At 37.9% G+C, this 23,741-nt stretch overlaps 1 pseudogene; it reads right to left on the bottom strand.

Annotated features, from left to right (window-relative positions):
• Positions 1-13,381: 13,381 nt before the first annotated feature.
• LOC128286210 (small nucleolar RNA R71) lies at positions 13,382-13,480 on the bottom strand (annotated as a pseudogene).
• Between the last annotated feature and the right edge of the window lie 10,261 nt (positions 13,481-23,741).

Genomic DNA, 23,741 nt, shown 5'->3' with positions numbered 1-23,741 from the left:
TCTCATGCATGCCCATTGCCGTGAGTTGTGGAGAAAGAAAGAAGAATTTTTGTTCATCATTTTTCATTTCCTTTGGGCTGAAAATTCTAAGGAAGAAGGAAGGAATTCTTGTTTCATGTTGGTTTGGAAGAGGTTTAGGAGGAGGTTTGGCCATACTTGTACCTAGACTAAGGTAAGTTTGATGTTTTGCCATGAGATTCATGTATATTTTTGTAGTTAGCTTGAGTTCTAACTAGCCATGGTTCAAATCCTTACTATGTCATGGAGATGATATTCGGCTAAGGTGAGGTTGTGTTGATATCATTTGCATGCTAAAAGTGAAGCTTTGTAATGGTGCATGTGATGGTGGATTGATGATTATTGAATATTTTTTTAACACTTTTGAGTGAGAGTTTGATAGATACCATGAGGTTAAACTTCATGACATTGTAAGCTTGTAAGTTGGATGATGAAGTTCATGCTTTGTGAAGGTAAATGGGGTAGAAGGAGCATTCGGCCATAATGAAAATATATGAGATAGTCATAGTCATCCTTATGATTCGCCCTTGCACCTATATGTATATATGTTTGCACATGATGTATTGGCATGACATATATACTATTTCAAGGTATATATTTTCTTGTGATGATGTTTCGGTTATGAAGTACATGAGAGATGTGTATTGAGCTACAATATGTAATACATTAGTTAGTAAAATGTATGCTGTTTTTGTGTGGTATTAAGTGCATAACTGGCCTCAACATGGACATGCATATTCGGCCACATGAAGGGGGGGTTGGTGTGCATGCATTCGGTTAGAGGCAAGCATATTGATGCCTATTCTTGGCTTGGAAATTTCGGCTAAGGAGGGTACTAACTAATGTGTTGAATTCGATTCGTGATTTCGTACACATGTGACTCTAATGTCTAATGTGTATAAGGGCTAAGTACCTTGAGCTTCACTTTGATGTTTGAATGAATTGTATTGAATTGCTTGTTGTGCTTAAAAATTGTGCATGACCATTGTGTATTTGAGCTAAAGGATGGCCATATGACCATTTAAACTCCTTGTCATATTCAGCCATAAGCTATCATAATGAGATTTTAATAAGTTAAATTTGTGTGAATTAGCTCAAGAGCTTAGAGGACCACAGTTGGATAAGGGAAAGGAAAAAGTGATCGAATAGCCGTCGAAATCGCCCGACAACATCCAAGGTAAGTCTTCGAGTAATGACCCTACTTGAATTATATTGAAATTATGCTCCTTGTGTGTGGCTATTGAGCCGAAATTGTAAAGGTTTGATATATATTTTGTGTTTGAACCTTAGTAACGAAAATGAAATATGGATGTGTCGTGATTATTGATATATGTGTACATGAGCATTTGAATGATACCCGGGCTAAGTCCCGAAGGCATTTATGCTAGTGGTTATATCCGGGCTAAGACCCGAAGGCATTCGTGCGAGTTGTTATATCCGGGCTAAAGACCCGAAGGCAATTGTGCAAGTCACCAAATCCGGGTTAAGACCCGAAGGCAATTGTGCTTGTGGTTATATCCGGTTAAATCCCGAAGGTACGTGACTCGGAAATGAGCAATCTTGCTGTAAAAATTTCAGTTTATACACTTGTGAAAATTCCAGCAATGAGGTATGTTCGTATGTGCTTGAATTAGTTGAGTCCTTACAAATAAGTATTCGCTCGGTTGATAAGCGAGCTACCACCTTTGGCTAAGTTGTTCTTTTGTGTATGAACATAAGGGTCGGTAATGTGAAGTAAGTATGATTATGAGAATGTGTATTAATAAAGTGATTCATTTAGTTATGTAAATGTAATACTTTAGTCAAAGCTGATTTCATTACTTGAGACTTACTAAGCATTAAAATGCTTACCCCGTTGCTTTGGCTCTCTGTTTTATAGATTTTGCTCGTTAGCTATCGGATTCGGGATCATCAAAGTCGAAGTCATCCACACTATCAAAGCCCCCATTTTGGTACAATTTTGGTTGAACTTTGAAATGGCATGTATAGGACTACCCTTTTGTTGTAGGTCATGTACCTTTCGGTTTTGTGTAAACTTGGATAGCCATGCGAAAATGGCTTATATACGTTTTAGCATAGTACTATAATCGTTTGTATGTTGATCATTATGAGGTATGGAATTGTTTTGAATCGATTAGCCATTGGAATGGTTAATCATGATCACACTTTGTGCTATGTATGCAAAAAGGGCCAATTGAATCATGGAAATCATGAAATAGGTAAGGCCTACCTTAAAGGCAGACGCTGACAGCAGCAGTGATGTGGATGTGAAAAATCACTAAAAATAGTAGGAATGGTATTAAATAGTGAATAAATTATGTAAATTAACCTTGATGAATCTACTTTCATATGGAAGAAACGAAACAGTCATATGAGTTGTATGTTAAGAGATATTAAAGTTCTCGTGAAGCAGGGCCAGAACGGTTTCTGGATCCCCTGTTCCGACTTTGGAAAATTCATTGTAAATTAACCAGAGAGAATTAGGAGTCATGCCATATATTTATAGATTCCTCTCTGAGTCTAGTTTCTATAGAAACAAACGACATCAGTATTGAAGCCCTGTACAGGGAGATATCCAATTCGTAATGCGTGAAGGTCAGTGTAGTCGAACCCTGGATTAGGGGAGACTTTAACTAATAAACTGTACTAATTTGCCCGACCAAAAATTCTAGAAAAAAATGTGTTGATGGAATTATGAGTCTAGTTTCAGGGAAAATTTACGAAACTGATTTTTGAGCTTTAAAACTCAAGATATGATTTTTGAGGCGACAGTGATGCAGTAACCAGCTAGTCTGGAAAATTTTTTTTATGGACTGTGAAAACAATTAAGTTAAGTCTGTGTGCACCTCGTGTTCGACTCCGGTAACGGACTCGGGTATGGGGTGTTACAATTTTATTGGTATCAGAGCTACGGTTTAGCCGATTCTAGGACTACCGTAATGCGTTTGGGTCTAGCTATACATGCCATTTTATGTGATTATTTGATAGTGTGGTGATTTCTGACATTTGAATTTGTGTTTATTTATAGTAATGGATCCCGATCCCAACCGAAGCGATAGCTGATGATGTGGAGAGTGTGGCGCTGCTCCGCTTTAAGGGACAGCGCCATGGACTCTCAACCTATTGCTAGCAATCCGAATGATGAGGCTAGGCAAGCTTTCTATAGCGTGATGAATGATTGGTTCAACCAATACATTCGAACTAACACTACTGTTCCACAACCTCCATTCCCGACTAATACAACCCCGCACCTACAATGCCTCCGTAATCGACCAAATAAGGTCGAATAAGCCCTAGTTGATGAATCCGAAAACATGGGGCTACTGAATTTAAAGCTACGGATAGCGACGATGCCGAGCAAGCTGAATTTTGGTTGGACAACACTATCCGGACTCGATGAGCTATCTTGTACACCGATGAATGCCTAAAGTGTACTATCTCCTTGCTATGTGATTACGCCTACTATTGGTGGTGTACTCGACTTCACAGCCCCGAGAGCAAGTAACTTGGGAGTTTTTCAAACCGAGTTTGGAAAAAGTATATCGATCGAGATTTATGGATCAAAAGCGGAAGGAATTTCTTGAACTTAAACAAGGTTCCATGTCGGTTCTGACTATGAGCGAAAATTTGTGAGGCTTAGCCAGACGCTGCGAGAACGCATTTCTTCGAAGTGTGATGTAAACGCTTTGAAGATGGATGAATGATGATATAAAGTCGTATGTTGGCATTTTGGAAATCCGAGAGTTTGTGGCTCTTGTCGAGCGAAGTGCAAAGCCGAGGAACTCGATATGGAGAAAAGAAAAGTGAAGTGGGAGCAAGGGAGTTTCAGTAAGAGGTCTTGGGAAGCCCTTCCCATAGTCATCAAAGAAATTTAGAGATGGCTTAGGCGGTCTAGAGACACTTGGGCTTTTCTAGACGAGATCGTGACCGACCTCCTGTGACCACATGAGTCACTTGATCGCCGATGGTGGAAATGATCGTCGAGAGAGCGCGAGTGCCGATGTTGTGGCAAATGGCATTCCGAAGTTGTAGATTCTGTGACCGCTCTGTTACAAGTGCGGAGCGATTGACCACTTCATTAAAGATTGCCCAAGGTTGTCTGAACAAAATGTAGATCAGAGTGGGACACCGGGTGCTACCACTGCTCGAGGTAGACCATCTAGAAATACGGGCAATGCTAGTGGTGGTCAGAGAGGATCTAGAGGGCTACGACCAGATCCGAGGCTCGCGCTCCTGCTAGGGCTTATGCCATACGCGCACGTGAGGATGCTTCCTCGCCAGATGTTATTACCGGTACTTTCACTCTCTTTGATACTAATGTGATTGCTTTGATTGGCCCTGGTTCTACTCATTCTTATATATGCGAAACCTTAGCATCCAGTAAGACTTTACCTATTGAGTCTACTGAGTTCGTAATTCGGGTGTCAAATCCCTTGGGTCGTTACGTGCTTATCGACAAAGTGTGTAGGAAATGCCCCCTAGTAATTCGAGGTTCCTGTTTTCCGGTGGACTTGATGCTTTTACCGTTCGATGAATTTGATGTTATTCTGGGTTTGGATTGGTTGACCGTGCATGACGCGGTTGTGAATTGCAAAAGCAAGACTATTGATTTGAGGTGCGCAAATAACGAGATGATCCGAGTTGAGTCTACGGACTTGAAGGGGGTGCCAGCTGCAATATCATCAATGTTGGCCCAGAAATATGTAAGAAAAGGGTGCGAAGCATACCTTGCATATGTACTCGATGATAAGAAGTTAGAAACAAAACCCGAATCTGTGCCGATGGTTTGTGAATACCCGGATGTTTTTCCCGAAGAATTACCGGGTTTGCCCCTTGTTCGGGAGGTAGAGTTTGGTATTGAGCTTATACCTGGGACCACACCGATTTCGATAGCTCCGTATCGTATGGCACCAACGGAATTGAAGGAGTTGAAAGCTCAGTTGCAAGAGTTGGTGGATAGAGGTTTTGCTCGCCCGAGTTTTTCACCTTGGGGTGCACCAGTGTTGTTTGTGAAAAAGAAGGACGGAACCATGAGGTTGTGCATCGACTATCGTCGACAATAAAGTGACAATAAAGAACAAATATCCGTTACCGTGTATCGATGATTTGTTCGATCAAGCTGAAGGAGCCTCGGTGTTCTCAAAAATAGATTTGAGATCGGGCTATTATCGATTCTTGAATCGAGATTCGGACATACCCAAACCGCCTTGAGCGAGATATGGTCACTACGAGTTCTTAGTGATGCCGTTTGGGCTCACTAATGCCCTACGGTATTTATGGATTTGATGAATCGGATCTTGAGACCATATTTGGATCGGTTCGTAGTTGTGTTCATTGACGACATCCCGGTCTATTCAAGAGATGAGACCGAACATGCGAGCACCGAGATTAGTGTTGCAAATTTTACGGGATAAGCGGTTATACGCTAAGTTCAAGAGTGTGAGTTCGGTTAAGAGATTAGCTTCTTGGGTCATGTGGTATCTGCATCGGTATTTGAGTCGACCCAAGCAAAATTTCAGCCATACTTAACTAGAAGCCTCCAAGAAATATTCTTGAGGTTCGAGCTTTTGGGACTTGCGGTTACTACCGACGGTTTGTAAAAGGATTCTCGATGATAGCCACACCCATGACGGCCCGCTTGAAAGATGTCAAGTTTGAATGGACGGAAAAGTGTCGAAAAGTTTCGACCAATTGAAAACTCATTTGACGGAAGCTCCATTACTAAAATCTGGCCGAATCGGCAAAGAGTTTGTCATCTATAGTGACGCCTCCCTACTTGGGTTAGGTTGCGTATTGATGCAAGAAGGTCGAGTTGTGGCCTATCGTCGAGACAATTAAAGCCACATGAGAAAAATTATCCGACCCATGATCTCGAATTGGCTGCCATCGTATTCGCCTTAAAGATATGGCGACATTACTTATTTGGTGAGAAGTGCCATGTGTATTCGGATCACAAAAGTCTCAAATATTTGATGACTCAAAGAGACTTAAATCTGCGACAAAGACGTTGGCTCGAGTTGTTAAAAGATTATGAGCTTGTCATTGATTATCACCCGGGAAAGGCTAATGTGGTTGCAGACGCCTTGAGCCGGAAATCACTGTTTGCTTTATGAGCAATGAATGTACACTTGTCTATTCTACCCGACAATGTGTTAGTAGCCGAATTAAAGGCCAAACCATTATTGACTCATCAAATTCGTGAAGCTCAGAAAGTCGACGATGAGTTGGTTGCAAAACGGGCTGAGTGTGTTCCGAACAAGGAATTGGAGTTTCAAATTGATGATGACGATTGTTTGAGGTTCAGAAGTCGTCTGTGTGTTCCAAGGAATTCGGAACTCATTTCGATGATTCTGAACGAAGCCCATTGTAGCCGAATGTCAATTCACCCGGGGAGTACGAAGATGTACAACGATTTGAAACGTCGGTTTTGGTGGCATGGTATGAAACGAGACATCTCCGACTTTGTTTCGAGATGTTTAATATGTCAACAAGTGAAAGCGGAACATCAAGTGCCTTCAGGATTACTTCAGCCGATTACGATACCCGAATGGAAATGGGATCGAGTCACAATGGACTTTGTGTCCGGACTGCCATTGTTAGCAAGTAAGAAGGATGCGATTTGGGTTGTTGTTGATAGACTGACTAAGTCGGCTCACTTTATCCCTGTGCATACGAATTTTTCATTGGATAAACTAGCTGAATTGTACGTTTCTCAGATTGTGAGATTACACGGGGTACCGATTTCTGTTGTGTCGGATAGAGATCCGAGGTTCACCTCGCGATTTTGGAAGAAATTGCAAGAAGCTTTGGGTACCAAGTTGCATTTCAAAGACCGCCTTTCACCCCCAAACGATGGTCAATCCGAGCGGATAATTCGGATACTTGAGGATATGTTGAGATGTTGCATCCTCGAATTCAATGGTTCATGGGAACGGTATTTACCTTTGATTGAATTCGCACAACAATAGTTTTCAATCAAGTATTAAGATGGCGCCTTACGAGGCTCAGACGCGGCGTAAATGCCGTACACCATTGTTTTGGACCGAGCTCGGTGAAAACAAAATTTTGAGTGGATTTAATTAAAGATCTTTGAGCAGAAGGTAAAGGTAATCCGTGAAAGTCCGAAGGCGGCCACGGATCGTCGAAAATCGTGCGTGGATTTGAAACGAAAGGACATTGAGTATCAGGTGGGAGATAAAGTGTTTCTTAAAGTTTCGCCTTGGAAAAAGATACTCAGATTTGGCCGTAAGGGCAAGTTGAGCCCGAGATTCATTGGGCCGTACGAAATCTCTGAACGAGTTGGCCCAATTGCGTATCGTTTGATTTTGCCCCCTGAACTCGAAAAGATTCACAACGTCTTCCATGTTTCAATGCTTCGACGCTATAGATCTGATCCGTCGCACTTAATTAGTCCATCAAAGGTTGAAATTCAAGCCGATATGAGTTATGAAGAAGAACCGATTCGTATCCTAGCTCGTGAAGTGAAAGAGTTGCGAAACAAAAGGGTTCCGCTAGTGAAAGTGTTATGGCTCAAACACGGGATAGAAGAAGCTACTTGGGAACCCGAGAACTCTATGAAAGAGCGATATCCAAATCTATTTACCGGTAAGATTTTCGGGGACGAAAATTTCTTAAGTGGGGGAGAGTTGTGATGACCTTAAAACGACCTAGTCGGAATATGGTTTCGGGACCACAAAACCGAGGCATAAAAATAATTTGATATTTATTTTGATGCCTATAATATGTGTTAACTCATGTGTGACATTCTTGATGCTTTAATTTAGAGTTATAAATGTGAATTTCACTAGAAAGGACCTAGTAGTAAACTTTGAAAGTAGGATAGGGAAATGTGTGATGACTAATTAAAGCATGCATGCAAAACAATGGCCTTGCATGTCAAATATCCCTCTTTTTACAAGTGATGGCCGGCCATGACAAAGAAATATGGGCAAAACATGTCATAGACATGTTTTGTTGGTGCATCATGGGTGAAAAAAATAAATTAATGAGCATGGGTAATAAAGAAATGGAAAAAAAGAAAAAAAAATGGTCTCATGCATGCCCATTGCTTGTGAGTTGTGGAGAAAGAAAGAAGAATTTTTGTTCATCATTTTCATTTCCTTTGGGCTGAAAATTCTAAGGAAGAAGGAAGGAATTCTTGTTTCATGTTGGTTTGGAAGAGGTTTAGGAGGAGGTTTGGCCATACTTGTACCTAGACTAAGGTAAGTTTGATGTTTTCCCATAAGATTCATGTATATTTTTGTAGTTAGCTTGAGTTCTAACTAGCCATGGTTCAAATCCTTACTATGTCATGGAGATGATATTCGGCTAAGGTGAGGTTGTGTTGATATCATTTGCATGCTAAAAGTGAAGCTTTGTAATGGTGCATGTGATGGTGGATTGATGATTATTGAATATTTTTTTTAACACTTTTGAGTGAGAGTTTGATAGATACCATGAGGTTAAACTTCATGACATTGTAAGCTTGTAAGTTGGATGATGAAGTTCATGCTTTGTGAAGGTAAATGGGGTAGAAGGAGCATTCGGCCATAATGAAAATATATGAGATAGTCATAGTCATCCTTATGATTCGCCCTTGCACCTATATGTATATATGTTTGCACATGATGTATTGGCATGACATATATACTATTTCAAGGTATATATTTGCTTGTGATGATGTTTCGGTTATGAAGTACATGAGAGATGTGTATTGAGCTACAATATGTAATGCGTTAGTTAGTAAAATGTATGCTGTTTTTGTGTGGTATTAAGTGCATAATTGGCCTCAACATGGACATGCATATTCGGCCACATGAAGGGGGGGTTGGTGTGCATGCATTCGGTTAGAGGCAAGCATATTGATGCCTATTCTTGGCTTGGAAATTTCGGCTAAGGAGGGTACTAACTAATGTGTTGAATTCGATTCGTGATTTCGTACACATGTGACTCTAATGTCTAATGTGTATAAGGGCTAAGTACCTTGAGCTTCACTTTGATGTTTGAATGAATTGTATTGAATTGCTTGTTGTGCTTAAAAATTGTGCATGACCATTGTGTATTTGAGCTAAAGGATGGCCATATGACCATTTAAACTCCTTGTCATATTCGGCCATAAGCTATCATAATGAGATTTTAATAAGTTAAATTTGTGTGAATTAGCTCAAGAGCTTAGAAGACCACAGTTGGATAAGGAAAGGAAAAAGTGATCGAATAGCCGTCGAAATCGCCTCGACAACATCCAAGGTAAGTCTTGATAATGACCCTACTTGAATTATATTGAAATTATGCTCCTTGTGTGTGGCTATTGAGCCGAAATTGTAAAGGTTTGATATATATTTTGTGTTTGAACCTTAGTAACGAAAATGAAATATGGATGTGTCGTGATTATTGATATATGTGTACATGAGCATTTGAATGATACCGGGCTAAGTCCCAAGGCATTCATGCTAGTGGTTATATCCGGGCTAAGACCCGAAGGCATTCGTGCGATTTGTTATATCCGGGCTAAAGACCCGAAGGCAATTGTGCAAGTCACCAAATCCGGGTTAAGACCCGAAGGCAATTGTGCTTGTGGTTATATCCGGTTAAATCCCGAAGGTACGTGACTCGGAAATGAGCAATCTTGCTGTAAAAATTTCAGTTTATACACTTGTGAAAATTCCAGCAATGAGGTATGTTCGTATGTGCTTGAATTAGTTGAGTCCTTACAAATAAGTATTCGCTCAGTTGATAAACGAGCTACCGGCCTTTGGCTAAGTTGTTCTTTTGTGTATGAACATAAGGGTCGGTAATGTGAAGTAAGTATGATTATGAGAATGTGTATTAATAAAGTGATTCATTTAGTTATGTAAATGTAATACTTTAGTCAAAGCTGATTTCATTACTTGAGACTTACTAAGCATTAGAATGCTTACCACGTTGCTTTGGCTCTCTGTTTTATAGATTTTGCTCGTTAGCTATCGGATTCAGGATCATCGAAGTCGAAGTCATCCACACTATCAAAGCCCCCATTTTGGTACAATTTTGGTTGAACTTTGAAATGGCATGTGTAGGACTACCCTTTTGTTGTAGGTCATGTACCTTTCGGTTTTGTGTAAACTTGGATAGCCATGCGAAAATGGCTTATATACGTTTTTAGCATAGTACTATAATCGTTTGTATGTTGATCATTATGAGGTATGGAATTGTTTTGAATCGATTAGCCATTGGAATGGTTAATCATGATCACACTTTGTGCTATGTATGCAAAAAGGGCCAATTGAATCATGGAAATCATGAAATAGGTAAGGCCTACCTTAAAGGCAGACGCTGACAGCAGCAGTGATGTGGATGTGAAAAATCACTAAAAATAGTAGGAATGGTATTAAATAGTGAATAAATTATGTAAATGAACCTTGATGAATCTAATTTCATATGGAAGAAATGAAACGGTCATATGAGTTGTATGTTAAGAGATATTAAAGTTCTCATGAAGCAGGGCCAGAACGGTTTCTGGATCCCCTGTTCTGACTTTGGAAAATTCATTGTAAATTAACCAGAGAGAATTAGGAGTCATGCCATATATTTATAGATTCCTCTCTGAGTCTAGTTTCTATAGAAACAAACGACATCAGTATTGAAGCCCTGTACAGGGAGATATCCAATTCGTAATGCGTGAAGGTCAGTGTAGTCGAACCCTAGATTAGGGGAGACTTTAACTAATAAACTGTACTAATTGGCCCGACCAAAAATTCTAGAAAAAAATGTGTTGATGGACTTATGAGTCTAGTTTCAGGGAAAATTTACGAAACTGATTTTTGAGCTTTAAAACTCAAGATATGATTTTTGAGGCGACAGTGACGCAGTAACCAGCTAGTCTGGAAAATTTTTTTTATGGACTGTGAAAACAATTAAGTTAAGTCTGTGTGCACCTCGTGTTCGACTCCGGTAACGGACTCGGGTACGGGGTGTTACATCTTGAGACATCATAGTTGAAACTTAAGACATAGTGGCTTATGTCTCAAGTTAGTAAAACATTGAAGCTAAGGGTCTGAAACAAGGGAGTTATATCTTGAGAGATAAAGGGGAAAGTCTCAAGAAATATACCCTATTGTCTCGAGAAATCTCTACATCAAAGCTAAAATATAAAACAAAGGAAGCGTGTCTTGAAACATGTTTACCTCGTCTCAAGACATCAGCTTCAAAATTTATTGATTGAGTTAGGGTTCGTGTCTCGACTCCATGATTGACCTCGTATGACATGAACCTCTCTTTGTAGGCCTATTTGATTGTGATTTAGTATATTTCTATTCACATAATGTGAATTTTATAATTAATCCTTGCATGCATATATAATTTCTATGAAATGTGTCGAAATAGTTTGAGTTGCTCTAGTAACATAATGTGACATCAAACATTCGAATTCGATAAACGGGTTGGGTGTGGTATGTCACAATTTACATTTCATCAAGTCATGTACTATATTGGGTAGTAGTATCCCTATTCCCATTACATTTAGGTTTAAATTTGAGATACCTAGAATCCATCAATCCTCTCATTTCAAAATACTTTGACTGTTGGAAAAAACCTGATTTGAAAATGGTTTTCTTGTATAACAAAAAATAAAAAATTTGGAAATCGACCCAATTTGTGATATTTATAGCAATAAAACTTAACAGAATTCATACCTATTTTTTGGATAAGTGGGTCCTTGATGTTTTTTGACTTTCAAGCAAACGATCTTCTCCACTATTCTCGTACCATGAATTGCTTCGAGTGTGGGCTCGAACCGATTGAATTAAAACACAGAATTAGAAAAAGTTTTGCTTTTGTGGTGAAAACGGTCTCTTCATTAATAGAAACCGGTAAAATTGTTATTCTGAAAAATATGTTTATAAGTTGAGAATAAATTCTCTCTATTTTTCGATAGAATAACAATCCCTCATAAGTTGTGTTAATAGCTTTATTGGTGCCTCTATTTATAAGAAGAAAAGATAGAACCCTTGTAGAGTTGTAGAGGTTTATTTTAAATTGAAAAACAACATCTGCTTAGAGTAGGATAGGGCTGAACAACTCACAATTTTATTTCTACTAGGGTTGCCACCCCTTTCATGCTATATGAGGGGTTTTGGCCCTCTCTCACATCGGGTCCAATTACAAGTACTTCTTAGGCCTTTTTAACCCAATACTCTGTAATGTGATCCAACGTGATTCAGTTTTTCTATTTCCCAAAATAAACTTTAATATTTACATATTAAATAATTTTCTCATCCCAAATTTACCTTAGTAAAATTTTGACAATTTGATCCTGAATAAAATTTTGATGATTTTACCCCCTACAAAATTTCGAGAAAATTCATTCAGTATGTCACAACTTAACATGTTCACAATGACCAAATGATTTATTTTCATTTTTGGCTTTAAAATAATCTGAAAACATAAACTCATTATTCCATAATTTTTAAAGTAATCTTATATAAGATTGGAGGTTTCCATTTTCAATTTCATTTCCATTTCTATTTTTGGAAACCTACATTCATTTCCAAATGATTCTATTTCTCCATTTTAGAGAAAACCATAATCATTCCTGAATGTTTCTTATTTCTCTTTTTCTATTAATTCTGTTCATTTCTATTCAAACACACAATTCATTTCTAGTTTCAACGAGCTAGCGTAGGGACTGATTGGACATATGTAGTTAAGGCTCAAATGATTTATAATTAAGTTTTGACTTTTCACCTATTAATTATGAACTCATTTAATCGTGACTGAGCTCTCCTCAACAACATACCATTATGAAAGCAACTACTTAGTGCTCATCCAATGACCTCGTCATAAGTGTGTTACCCTTATAGGATATCCTTGATCTCTTTGGGATAATATCTGTTCTCCCAATATGATACTATTTTATCTCATGATAGCCATTACATCTTCCTTCATGAAAAATTAAATCACTATCAAATAGTGATAAAGTCATCCATCACAAAGATGAACGACCCATGGCCCCGTTTACTTTTCATCAACCATGTAATGCTAATGAGAGGATATCATTTACCTATATTTTGGGCTCTGAATGTCACTATTGTGAATGACACTACATACTAAAGAAGCCTGTTATGTTTTAGATGCATCAAACAATTGGGGAAATTTAGTGGAATGCCCACAGAAGATCCACCTTCACCTTCAACTATTCATGAAGGTGAGCAATTCCTTTATGATAGTTCGTGTAACTGAAGGCACATTGAGATTGAAGTGTTTTTGTGCTCGTTGCGAGATCGAGCACGAGCATGGCTTAATTTGTTGCCACCATATTCAATTTCAACATGGCAAGAATTTTTTGAACGCTTTTTGGTAAAGTATTTCACACCTAGAAAAAATGCTAGTTGTGGAATGAGATCACTTCTTTTAAACAAATGGATGATGAATCCTTATACAAGGCATGAGAAAGATTCAAAGAGTTATTACGCAATGCCTTCACAACGGGATTCCACGTAGCATCTGTTTGGAGACATTTTATAATGGTCTCAATGCACACACAAGGTTGGGGGTGGATACTTCTATGAATGGTGCTCTCTTGTCGAAGTCTTACAATGAGGCTTACGAGATCATCGAGAGAATAGCTAGTAACATTTACCAGTGGCCAAAAAATTGAGCAGCTTTAAGAAGATGAGTAGCTGGAGTGCGTGAAGTAAACGCCCTCAGTTCACTCTTAGCTTAAGTATCTTCAACCAAAAATTTTACTACTAACAGTTTTAATCATGTTGCAGCTTAGCCACCAAGTCACTTTGATGTTATTTCCTACGTATACTATGGGGACGATCATTCTTTCGAGAATTATCCATCAAATCTTGAGTCTGTTTATTACATAGGAAATCAATACCAAAATACAAGTGGACGAGGACCATAGTCCAACTTCTATAATCCTTCATGGCGTAACAATCTAAACTTCTCTTAGAGTAACTAAGGAGCTGGATCGGACAACAACAACATGCATCATAGATCAAATCAACTTCAAGCGTTATATTAATGAGTTCAAAAGCCACTGCAAGCTGAACCATCTAATAGTTTGGAGAATTTTTTGAAGGCATACATGGCAAAGAATGACGCCTTAATCCAAAGCCAAGCAGTAACACTGAAAATTTAGAGAACCAAGTTGGTCAGTTAGCTACGGAGGTTCATAATAGACAACAAGGAGCCTTGTCCAGTGACACGGAAAATCCAAAGAATTTGGGTAAGAAACACTGCAAGGTAGTTGCTTTACGAAGTGGTAAGACTTTTTAACTCAACGTGGTTGTGGTTGAAGAAGAAGCTATTAAAGAAAAGGAAAATCAACTAATAGTTGATATTCTAGCACCAAAAAAGCCTGATGCTGAAAAGTCTGAAGAGGTAAAATCTAATCTAGTGAATTCTGATAAGCTAACACCTTTTTCAGATGCAGATACAATTCCTCAGAAAAGTTGTCTGATTCAAGCTAAGATTCTAACACCTCTGTATCTACAAAGAATCAAAAAACAAAAACATGAGGTGCAATTCAAGAAGTTTTTTGATGGTCTAAAGCAACTTCACATTAATATACCATTGGTAGAACCTTCGAACAAATGGCCAATTATGTCAAGTCCATAAAGGACATTCTGTCCAATAAGAAGAGACTTAGTGAATTTGAGACTGTAGCACTAACGAAGGAGTGTAGTGTGTTTTACAGAACAAGCTACCTTCAAAAATGAAGGACCCTGAAAGCTTTACTATACCTTGTAATATTAGAGAATCTTACTGTGGTAAAGCTTTATGTGATTTAGGGGCAAGTATCAACTTGATGCCCAAGTCTATTTTTAAGATGTTGGGAATAGGTGACGTAAGACCAATGATTGTGACACTCCAATTGGCGGATCGATTTTTAGCATACCTAAAAGGAAAGATTAAGGATGTTCTGGTATGTGTAGATAACTTTATTTTTCGTACTGATTTTATTATTTTAGATTTTGAAGCGGATAAGGAAGTGCTGATCATCTTGGGGAAACCTTTCCTAACCAATGAAAGAACATTAATAGACGTGTAAAAAGGCAAACTTACAATGAGATTTTAAGACGACCAGGTAACATTTAATGTTTTTAAAGCGATGAAATTTCCTGATCCAACAAAGGAATGTTCAATAATGAAGGAGTTAGAAATTTTAGATTCTATGGAATGGGAAAATAATTTTGTAGAATAGAAATTTTAGATTCTATGGAATGAGAAAATAATTTTTTAGAATACCAATTAGAAAACACTTTAGGGTCTGAGCCATTGGAAGATGATAAGGAAAGTATAGCTTTGATGGAAGCCAATTCGAAGGACTATGTTCAACTAGCACAGTTTGAACTGTTGGAGTTAGAAGCTCGAGATTACACACAATCGAAGTTGTCAATCGAGGAACCACCCAAACTTGAACTTAAGGTACTTCCTTCTCATTTGGAATACATTAATTTGGGTAACAGTTCTACTTTGCCTGTGATTGTTTCAGTAGATTTAACAAAACACTAAGAGGAGCAGCTGACCAAAGTCTTCAATAAATTTTAAAAAGGGATTAGTTGGATCATAGTTGATATCCTAGGAATAAACCAGTCCTTTTGCATGCACAAAATTATCTTGGAGGAAGGCGAATAAGCTAGAATAGATGGGAAAATGAGACTTAATCCAATAATGATGGAGGTAGTTTGAAAGGAAGTTATCAAATGGTTAGATGCGGGAATTATCTACCCCCTCTAAGATAGTTTGTGGGTAAGCCCGGTACAGTGTGTATCAAAGAAAGGTGGAATCATGATTGTCAAGAATGAACAAAACGAGTTAATCCTAACGAGGACGATCACGGGTTGGAGAATCTGTATAGACTGTAGAAAATTGAACAAAGCTACTTAGAAGGATAATTTTCTATTTCCTTTTACGGATCAGGTGTTGGACCAACTGGCAGGTAATGGATATTAATGTTTCTTTGATGGATATTCAAGATATAACCAAATAGTTGTAGCCCCGGAAGACCAACGCAAAATGACTTTTACTTGCCCATACGGTAAATTTGCTTTTAGGTGAATACCTTTCGGTTTATGTAATGCATCTACTACATTTCAACTATGCGTGATGGCACTATTTATTGATATGGTTGAAAATTCTGTTGAAGTATTCATGGATGATTTTTCTGTTTTTCACCAGTCAGAGTGAAAGATGTTATAATTTTTTTGGGCCATGCGGGTTTTTACTAAAGGTCTATTAAAGATTTTTCTAAAATTTTCGAACCTTTGTGTATGTTATTAGAGAAAGACACCACTTCTGTGTTTAACAAAGCATGCTTGGATGGATTTGAGGAATAAAAAAATTGGTTAATCTCAGCCCGATAATCATTACACCTAAATGGAACTTAGTTTTTGAGTTGATGTGTGAAGCAAGCAATTTTGTTGTGGGAGTTGTGATAGGCCAAAGAAGAAACAAAGTGTTTCATCCTATCTACTATTCAAGCAGAACTTTGACTGGAGCCCAACTTAATTATACGGTAATTGAAAAAGAACTTTTTCCTATAGTTTTTTTCTTTTGAAAAGTTCCGTTCTTATCTTATAGGTACAAAAGTTACAATGTTTACTAATCATGCGACCATCAAATATTTAGCCTAAAAAAAAGATGCTAAGCCGAGGTTAATTTGATGGATACTCTTACTCCAAGAATTTGACCTTGAGATCCAAGACAAAAAGGGAGTTCAAAATCAAGTAGCTGATCATCTATCGATGTTGGAACAAAACAAGGTTAGTCATTCACTTGTAATTAATGAAAATTTTCCAGATGAGCATATCTTTGAGGTAAATCAAATCCATGAAACTCCTTAGTTTGCCAATTTTCCAAATTATTTAGCATGTGGAATAATGCCTCTTGGAATGACATACCAACAAAGGAAGAAATTTCTTTAAGATAGTCGGTATTATTTTTGGGAGGAGCTATTTTTGTTTAAACAATATGCAGATAATATAATCAGAAAGTGTGCAACTGGAAGTGAGATTGACGAGATCTTATACCATTGCCATTTATCTTTGAGTGAGGGACACTTAGGTGGTTCCGTACTGCAGCAAAGATCTTACAAGCTGAATTTTTCTGGCCTACAGTGTTTAAGGATGCATAGGCATACGTGAAAAATTGCGATAGATGCCAGAGAATCGGAAACATATCAAGAAGGAATGAGATGAACTTGACAAACATCCTAGAGGTAGAATTATTTGACATTTTCTTCTTCTTATGATAATAGGTACATCCTAGTGTTTACCGACTATGTATCTAAGTGGGTGGAAGCTGAGGCATACCAAACAAATAATGCTAAGGTAGTCAGGTGATTTTTACATAAGCATTTGTTTACATAGTTAGGGACTCCGAGAGTTACAATTAGTGATAAAGGATCTCACTTTGTACACAAATGGCTTAAGTGGTTGCTTGACAAGAGTGATGTGAAACACAAAATTGCCACTGCCGATCATCTACAGTCAAATGGGAAAGTTGAACTGGTAAACCGTGAGATTAAAGTAATTCTTGAGAAAGTATTTTGACCTAACAAAAGAGATTGATCATGAAGGCTTGATGATGCTCTATGGGCCTATCGAAAATCGTTTAAGACGTTGTTAGGAATGACTCCTTATCGGTTAGTCTTTGGAAAGACATGTCATTTGCCGCTCGTGTGACAACCCAAAATTGACCCTAGTCGGGATGTGGTTTCGGGACCACAAAACCGAGGCATAAAAATAATTTAAAATTTATTTTGATGCCTATAATATGTGTGTGCTCATGTGTGACATTTTTGATGATTGATTTAGTGTTATAAAAGTGAATTTCACTAGAAGGGACTTAGTAGTGAACTTTGAAAGTACGATAGGGAAATGTGTGATGACTAATTAAAGCATGCATGCAAAACTATGGACTTGCATGTCAAATTTCCCCAAAACAAGCTAGTGGCCGGCCATGACATGGTTTATGGGCAAAGAAAACATGTTGAAACATGTTTTGTTAATGCATGATGAATTAAATGATAAAATAATTAATGATGTTGGATGAGAAACAAAAAATCAAAAAATAGCTCATCCTTTCCCCATTGCCGTGCAAGTGAAAGAAAAACAAGAAAAAATTGTTCACCCTTGTTCTTTCCTTTTGGCCGAAAATACTAAGGGAGGAGATAGGATTTTTGCTTCATGCTTGGTTTAGAAGAGATCTAGAAGGAGATTTGGCTAAATTTGCATCAAGATTAAGGTATGTATGAGGTTGTGTTAGGAGTTTCATGCATGTTTTGGTTGCTAACTTGATGTGCATGTTAGCCATGGTTCAAATCCTTGTTATGCCATGGAAATGGCATTTGGCCAAAGTTGTTATTGTGTTAAAGCCATTACATGCTAAATGTGAAGCTTGCTAATGATGCATGCAATGATGGATTGACTACTCTTGAAACTTCTTTGTACCAATTTTAAGTAAGACATTGAGTTTTTTTTTTTGTTTAACCATGATTGAAGTTGAAAGGGGCATGATTGTGATGTATTCGGCCATGATGCATTCATGAGCATGGTTCATGCTTCTTGCATGTTAGTTAAAATTTGTGTTTTGGATGGCTATGGACACCTTGAAATTCGGCCTTGCACTTATATGTGTATATATGATTGCACATGATATTTTGATTATGAAGAAAGTGATGAATATGTTGTTTAAAGAAGAAGTTTGTTGAAGAATGTTGTGAAATTTGCATGTACATTCGCCTAGTACACATATGATGTGAAAATCTTGCAATTTATTTTTGATTTTATGCAAGAATGACTAAGCATAATCGGCCACATGAGGGGAATTATTGTGCATGCATTCGGTTAGAGGCAAGCTTAATGATGCCTATTCTTGACTTAGGTAATCGGCTACCTTGTTGTGAGCTAAGGCCGAATGTGTGCGTAATTAAAGAAAATTGACTAAAGTGCTTAGTTATGTGATGTTGAATCAATGATATGTGTATTCGCCAAGGCTAGCAAGCGAGACTTTAATAAATTGAATTTGTTTGAATTAGCTCAAGAGCTTAGAGGGCCACAATTGGATAAGGGGAAGGAAAAAGTGATCGAATAGCCGTCAAAGCCGTTCGACAACATCCGAGGTAAGTCCTCAAGAAATGACCCTACTCGAATTATGTGAAATGAAAAATTGATGTGTAATGACTATTGATTTATGTGTGTATGAGTATTTGAATGATACCGGGCTAAGTTCAAGGCATGCTAGTGATATGTTTGTGTTTGAGCCTTAGTAACGAAAATGAAATATGAATGGGAAATGATTATTGATGTATATGTGTGCATGAGCAATTGAATGATATCCGGCTAAGTCCGAAGACATTTATGCTGGTAATTACATCCGGGTTAAGACCGAAGGCAATTGTGCTAGTGACTACATCCGGCTAAGACCAAAGGCATTTGTGCAAATTGTGAAATCCGGGTTAAGTCCGAAGGCCTTTGTGCGGGTTACCATAACCGGGCTATGTCCGAAGGCGTTTGAGCGAGTAGCTATATCCGGTTAAACTCGAAGGTATGTGATTTGAAAATTATAAGCATGCTGGAAAATTTTCAGCTAATGCACTTGTGAAACTTCCCAATAACAAGGTATGTGTTGTGTGTGCTTATGCGCTAGGAGTAAGAGCGTATGAATATTCGCTCCTATGATGGAACGAGTTATCGGCCTTAACGAAGCCGTTATTTGTGTATGAACATAAGAGTTGGGATGGTGAAGTAAGTATGATTATGTGAATGTGTATTAATGAAATGATTCATTTGGCTATGTGAATGTAATGCTTTGGTTAAAGCTAATTTTATTGCTTGAGACTTACTAAGCATAAAAATGCTTACTCCGTTGCTTTGGCTCTCTGTTTTATAGATTTTGCTCGGTAGCAATCGGATTCGGGATCATTAAAGTCGAAGTCATCTACACTATCAAAGCCTCCATTTTGGTATAATTTTGGTTGAACTTTGAAATGGCATGTATAGGACTACCCTAATGTTGAAGGTCATGTACCTTTCGGTTTTGTGTAAGCTTAGATAGCCATGCGAAAATGGCTTATATACGTTTTTAGTATGATTCTATAATAGTTTGTATGATAATCATTATGGGGTATGAAATTGTTTGAAAGGATTAGCCATTGGAATGGTTAATCATAATCACACTTTGTGCTATGTGTGCAAAAAGGGCTATTTGAATCGTGGAAATCATGAAATAGGTAATGGTTACTTTGAAAACAGATGCGGGCAGCAGCAGTGGTGTGGTTTTGAAAAATCACCAAAATTTGTAGGAATGGTATTAAATAGTGAATAAATTATTTAAATGAACCTTAATGAGTCTACTTTCATGTGGAATAAACGAAACGGTCATAGGAGTTACATGTTAAGAGATATTAAAGCTATTGTGAGATAGGGCCAGAACGGTTTCTGGGTCCCCTGTTGCAACTTTAAAAATTTATTATAAATTATCCAGAAATAATTAGGAGTCATGCCTTATATGTACAGATTCCATTTTGAGTCTAGTTTCATTAGAAACAAACGGCACCAGTATTAAAGCCCTGTACAGAGAGATATTCAAGTTGTAACGCGCGAAGGTCACGGCAGTCGATCCCTGTAACATGGGTGATTTTAACTAATAAACTGTACCAATTGGCCTGACCAAAAATTCTAGAAATAAATCCATGGATGGATATATGAGTATAAATTCAGGGAAAATTTACGGAATCAGTTTCCGAGTTTTGAAACTCGAGATATGATTTTTAAGGTGACAGTGACGCAGATTTCCAGCCTGTCTGGAAATGTCAAATTGGTGGGTGAAATATGTGGATTTGGCTTGTTAACCCCTCGTGTCCGACACCGGCGATGGTCTCGGGTTCGGGGTGTTACAGCTCGAGTTGGAAAATAAAGCTCACTGGGCTTTGAAACAATTAAATATGGATATAAATCAAGTCAATGAGAGAATAATGTTATAGATTAATGAGCCGGAGGAATTAAGGTTTTTTTCATATGAGAATGCCAAAATGTATAAAAAAATAAGACTAAGAGATGGCATGACAAACGTATACAACCTTGAGAATTCAAAAAAGGTCAAGAAGTCTTGTTGTCCGATTCAAGGCTAAGATTATTTCCTGAGAAGCTTAAATCCTGATGGAAAGGGCTATACACCATTCACAAAGTCTATCCGTATAGAGTGGTGGAATTATAAGATAAAAAGAGGCACATTTAAAGTTAATGGTTACCGTCGAAAACACTTTTGGAATAATAATATTAAGCGAGCTGAGACCGCGCTCGACTTAATGGACCCTTAATTTTTGTTTTTTATTTTTATTAAATGGCATGACTAAAAATTCTTTTTCTTGAACTAGTACATTAAATTAATTCTGTCTAAGAAGATTGGAACTTAAACAAGACTGTAACACCCCGAACCCAAGACCGTTGCCGGTGTCGGACACGAGGGGTTAACAAGCCAAAACCACTTATGGCACCGACCAATTTGACATTCCCAGGCAAGCTGGAAAACTGCATCGCTGTCGCCTTAAAAAGCATATCTTGAGTTTCACAACTCGGAAACTGATTCCGTAATTTTTCCCTGAATTTAGACTCATATATCCATCCATGGATTTATTTCTAGAATTTTTGGTCAGGCCAATTGGTACAGTTTATTAGTTAAAGTCACCCATGTTACAGGGGTCGACTACACTGACCTTCGCGCGTTACAACTTGAATATCTCTCTGTACAGGGTTTCAATACTGATGCCGTTTGTTTTTAATGAAACTAGACTCAAAAAGGAATCTTCACATATAAGGCATGACTTCTAATTCATTCTGGATAATTTATGGTAATTTTCAAAGTTGCGACAGGGGACCCAGAAACCGTTCTGGCCCTGTCTCACGAGAACTTTAATATCTCTCGGTATACTGTTCATATGATCGTTTCGTTACTTTCATATGAAAATAGACTCGTCAAGGTTCGATCACATAATTTATTCACTATTTAACACCACTCCTACAAATTTTGGTGATTTTCCACATCCACGTCACTGCAGCTGGCAGCATCTGTTTTTAAGGTAGGCTTTACCTATATTGTACTTCCCATGAACCAACTATAGTCTAGTCATACTTAGGTCCACATATGATCATATTTAGCCATTCCAATGGCTGATCATGTGACCAACTCTCTCATTCCAAACCATAATCACATCATGAAACCAAATATAATTACAAACCACAAATGGTCTAATTCCATACTCCACTATTACGAACCATTTTCGCATGGCCGTACACATATACATCACAAGTACTTAAAACAACCGAGGGTAGTCCTATACATGCCATATCCAAAACTCAACTAAAGGAGTACCAAAAGGGCTTTGATAGTGTGGTTGACTTCAACTTCTATGATCCCGAATCTGATCGCTAACGAGCAAAATCTATAAACAGAGAAACAAAGAAACGGAGTAAGCAATTTATGCTTAGTAAGTTTCGAGCCATAATATACACACAACCAAAGCATAGCATTCAAGTAGCTAAACAATAATTCATATGCACAATTTCTCAAAGACATGCTTACTTCACAATCCCAACTCTTATATTCATACACAAATAACGGCCTAGTTAATGCCGATAGCTCATTTATCATTAGAGCGAATATTCATACGCACTTACTCATAGTGTGCAAAGCACACACAAAACATACCTTGTTGTTGGGAATTTCACAAGTGCATTAACTGAAAATTTTCCAGCAGCTTATAAATTTCAAATCACATACCTTCGGAGTTTATCCGGATATAGCTACTCGTTCAAAACACCTTCGGGACATAGCCCGTTATGGTAACCCTTTAAATGCCTTCGGGACTTAACCCGGATATCACAACTCGCACAATTGCCTTCGGGCTTAGCCCGGATATCATAGCTCGCACAATTGCCTTCGGGCTTAGCCCGGATATCACAATTCGCACAATTGCCTTCGGGCTTAGCCCGGATATCACAATTCGCACATTCATTCACATCTTTGTTTCAATTTCATAACAAACTTTTATGCACATTTTACTTAATCAAAAATATCATTTCGGCTCAATGGCCATATACAAGGGCACAATTTCGATTGCTTATTACTTCATTCAATCGAATCAAAATCTAAGTTTCGATACTCGAAAACTTACCTCGGATGTTGCCGAACGATTCGATGGCTATTCGACTACTTTTTCCTTCCCTTTATCGGATTTGGTCCCCCTTTGCTCTTGAGCTTAATTTAACAAATAATTTGATTCAATCATTTGAGTATCGAAAAGAAGAACTCAAGGCACTTAGCCCACATATATTCACTAGACATTAAAGTCACATAAGTACGAATTCATGAATCGACTCAACACACAAAGCCTTTAACATGCTTACTCATGGCGAACAACACAACCTCTTAGGCACTCATTCATGGCCGATTATGCATGTTGATGTTGAGGCCAATTACATGTTTAACACCACACATGAATGGCACACATTTTACTAGCTAATGCTTTACATATTGTAGCTCAATACTTATAATATAGCATCAAGCACTCATATGGCCGATTATACTTAGTCATACTTGCACCAATCAACAATAAATTCCAAGATTTTCACATCATATGAGTACTAGGCCGAATGTACTTGCAATTTCACAACCATTCTTCAACATTTTCTTCTTTAAACAAACATATTTATCACTTACTTCATAACCAAAAC

This window comes from Gossypium arboreum, chromosome 12, assembly GCF_025698485.1.
Source record: "Gossypium arboreum isolate Shixiya-1 chromosome 12, ASM2569848v2, whole genome shotgun sequence".
NCBI classification, from domain to species: domain Eukaryota; kingdom Viridiplantae; phylum Streptophyta; class Magnoliopsida; order Malvales; family Malvaceae; genus Gossypium; species Gossypium arboreum.
The sequence above is the reverse complement of the archived record's forward strand: the minus strand, read 5'-3'. Positions and strand labels throughout refer to the sequence as shown.